At 38.6% G+C, this 3,835-nt stretch overlaps 1 pseudogene; it reads right to left on the bottom strand.

Moving 5' to 3' along the window:
• Positions 1-545: 545 nt before the first annotated feature.
• LOC140519511 (small nuclear ribonucleoprotein Sm D2 pseudogene) lies at positions 546-911 on the bottom strand (annotated as a pseudogene).
• Between the last annotated feature and the right edge of the window lie 2,924 nt (positions 912-3,835).

Below are 3,835 nucleotides of genomic sequence, written 5' to 3'. Positions count from 1 at the left end.
AATTGGTGGACAATAGGTCCCAGTCCAAGCTTCATTTGGTCATTGTTTGGATTCTGATGGTTCAGAGAAAGTATAAGTAGTAATTCTTTCTCTTCTGTCCATAAACCATTAGGGTCTTCCCCTATTATTTTATTTTATTGACTAGGTAGAAGAGGCCATTCTTTGTCCCATTTTTACCTACCCTTAACCACTGAGTGGGCATTGTCTCAGATGACCTGAGATCTGGGAAAGACCTTAGCTTAAAAAGGTCAAGACCTCCATTTGTGTCTGAAACCATCTCTAGTCATCCAGATACCTATCCATTGCATCCAGATGGCTCCAGAGAAGAAAGTGAAGATGCTGACTTTGCTTTGAGAAAGAAGGACCAAAAACAGAGGGAAAATGATGCCTCATTTGCTCATGTGAAACATTTTAACCTTGATGACAAATTAAGGGATCATCTTTGTAACTTAATATTATCAATGGATTTTTGTATTTTCCAATTCCTTTAGAAAAAAACAGGAAGGTTTTAGTCACAAAAGGAAAAGCTAGTGGAGCCCTTAGCCTTATTGGGCCAAGCTGAGTATTTGGGTCAGAAGGGAAGCTTGGGCTCTGCTACTGAGTGGGTTCCTGAGGACTGTGACGAATGAATCCTCCCTCAGGAACATATTGGAAATGTAACAATTTTTGTTCACTGGCTTCAATTTTTTCTTGCCTTTTCTGCTTTGGGGCACCTCCATCAACATCTCCTTCACATTCTCCAAGACTATCTTGCAGTGCTGGTCAAAGACCTCCACCTGGCTCAGAATTCTCTTGTTACAATAATTGATGAGAACCTGAGTGTTGTTCTTCACTGATTGAGTGAGGACTGGTAGAGGCTCAGTGTTGAACTCCTCCTCTTCCCTCTTCTACATGTCCTTATATGTCATCTCACTCTTGACTTGTTTAAGAGAGTCATGGTAATGGTGGTCCCTAGGTTTTTTGCTGTCCTGCTTTCCTCTCTATGTGGCTGCCTCTGTGCTTTGGCTCTGCTGTCACTGCCCCCCACCAAGTTGCTTCCAGTTCCTGTGTGTTTTTCTATATTTTGATTTGCCCCTTTGTAGAGAGTCTAGTAACCCTTATCATCATCTTGGAGTTAGACTTATTTCAGTCTTTACTCCTAATGCAGCTCCTAATTCCTGAATTCAAATAAGCAACTAGCCTTGGGCCTCTCCAGCATCAGGAACTAGAGGGATGTACTACCATACCTCTTACTGTTTTTTTTTTTCTTTCTATTAGTGTTCTCAGTGTTTAGCAGGTATTCTGTTTAATAAATAAATTTATAGAAATCATTATTAAATTAATAAATGCTTTTGATTCATTGTGCCATCACCTTCATAAAGCCTGGAAAAAAAGTTTCCTTTCATTCAACAACCAGGATCATAAACATTGTGGTCATCTCCCTCTTGTCAGAATGGTACACCCTGCAACTGACCATGATGCTTTGATTTATAAAACACATGGACATTTGGGCCCCACCTGTGGTAGAACATTCTGAGCTTGTATTGGTTTGATCAATCATGGTTGGATATATTGAAACTCAACTCTTATTTGAAAAGGAAAAGACAACAACCAAATCACACTGAGTACTAACTGGCAGGACCCACACCTCAAAAGCCTTCCTTTTTAAAGAATTGTTCCTGGATTTTCCAGTTTGGAGAGGAGAAGGAAGGTAAAGCATAGACAGACACTGAGTAGACACAGCTGTTTGAATGGGGACCCAAGCTAGCTGGGAAACTCGGCTCCTCCTCTGCTGTCTGTCCCGCCCCCCCCTTCCTTCTCTCCAAAGGAAGGTAAATTTGGATGGCCTGAAGATGCCTAGTTAACTTGGGGTTTAATGACTAGATTTCTTTCTTCTCTTCCCTTCCCAAAACCTTAAACCTGCTGCACTCTGAAGCCCATAGACTGACAACACTAGACCCCTGCCCAAAGTCCACTTAAGGACTATTTTCTGGACCCAATATTACATTGTTCTTTAAGTTGATGGTATTATTGCATTCTCCTCTGCTCCAGTTCCCCACTAATAGTTATGAGAGATTAGTACTGAAAACATAATTGACATTTCTATAGTATAAAGTTTTACTTTTTACAATAGAAGCACTCTCCTAACAAGACTATGACATGTATATCATACTGTCACACTCACACACACACACACACACACACACATACACACACACATTTTCTTTGTGAGGAAACTGAGGCCAAGTGAGGTGAAGTACCATGGTCACTAAGTTGGTAAATTTAGTAGCCAAAATTTGAAGCCAAGGTTCTAAACCACAGTGTCAGTGAAAATTTCACAGCATTAAAATGGTCTTTTTCCATGGAGTTACTCAACAAAAATAATTGTCATTATCTGAGCTGATTGTTTTCAGAGGAATTTTCATTATTTTGTTGTGCTTGAAATTTTTTTAGTTGTTTTTGACTCTTTGTGACCCCATTTGGCGTTTTCTTGCCAAAGATACAGGAATGGTTCCTCGTTTCTCTCTCCAGTTCATTTTACAGACTGGGGCAAGTGTCTGAAGCCAGATTTGAACTCATGAAGATGAGTTTCTCTATTGCCAGCCCAGTGCTATATGCACCACACAACCTTGATACCCAGGAGTTTTCACTGCTAGAATTTAATTTAAAGACTATTTTCCCACTATTGAGAACTAATTTTGTTGACATGATGTTGTCACCAATTTCTCCAAAATTGATATAATTTTAAGAAAAAGATAACGAATGAATTAGGTTTTCATTTTTAAAAAATCAAATAAGAAATAAATATGGCCATTTGCCATGTTTCTTTTCCCTTGTTATCCAGTAGGAATGCAAAAAAAAAAATCTTTTTTGGGGTGTGTGTATGTGTGCGTGTGTGTGTGTATATGTGTGTGTGTTCATGTGTGTGTTTGCAGATAGAGATGGGTGGGATGTAGAGAGCTGGGAATATAGTTGAATAGTCTTCATTCTGACTGTTCTTAAGTGTGACACAAGTGATGAATAGAATAGCATGATCTTGAATTTATATTTTGCTGTGATTTCAGATACTGAGCTACTTTAGGGTAGTATTCCCGCCCCCCCCCCCCCCGCCATTTTGTCACCCTTAACTAGTAACATCTGCAACAATAATTCCTTGCTAAATGGCCTCAGACAAAACTCTAATAATATGATCTTATTTTGTTAAGGCAGTGTGCTGTAGAGGATAGAACAGTGAAGTTGGCCAAAAGAGGACCTGAATTAAAATCCTTCCTCACCTCCAGCAAGTCATCTATCTTGCCCGATATTCATTTTCTTCATTTGTGAAAACAGGGGGTTCAAACTGATAACCTAAAGTTCCCTCTAGATCTAAGTGTGTGATCCTTTCTTTAATTGTTTTGCTTCTTCATTGATTAAACAACCAGCTCCTGCAATTTTATATCTATATTTATTTCTCTTCCTAGTTTTAAATGGTGTTATGTAAATTTCAAGGTCACTCAATGCCAACAACAATAAAAAATTCATTGCCACTCATTGCTATATACATTCACATATTTTCTCTCTGAAAACAGTGTATCGCTTAATTATTTTCTGCATCATTCTTTATACCACAGTTTTACAGGAAAACTCCAAAACACTAACATTTGACTAATTTCCAGTCAAATTGGTAGGTCCTTTCATTCTCACAACTAGGTAAAAAAAAGTTTGTATGACTTTTGGAAGCTGACCCACTTTTTTTTTTTTTGAACATTGCATAGAGACAGTTATCTCTGACATAGGTTTGGTGGAAATAAGACTAGTTCCTTTGCCCTCAAAGGTTTCTCTCATTAATCTACTCTCAGGCATTCCCTTATCTGCA

The sequence above is a fragment of the Notamacropus eugenii genome, chromosome 1 (assembly GCF_028372415.1).
Source record: "Notamacropus eugenii isolate mMacEug1 chromosome 1, mMacEug1.pri_v2, whole genome shotgun sequence".
NCBI classification, from domain to species: domain Eukaryota; kingdom Metazoa; phylum Chordata; class Mammalia; order Diprotodontia; family Macropodidae; genus Notamacropus; species Notamacropus eugenii.
The sequence above is the reverse complement of the archived record's forward strand: the minus strand, read 5'-3'. Positions and strand labels throughout refer to the sequence as shown.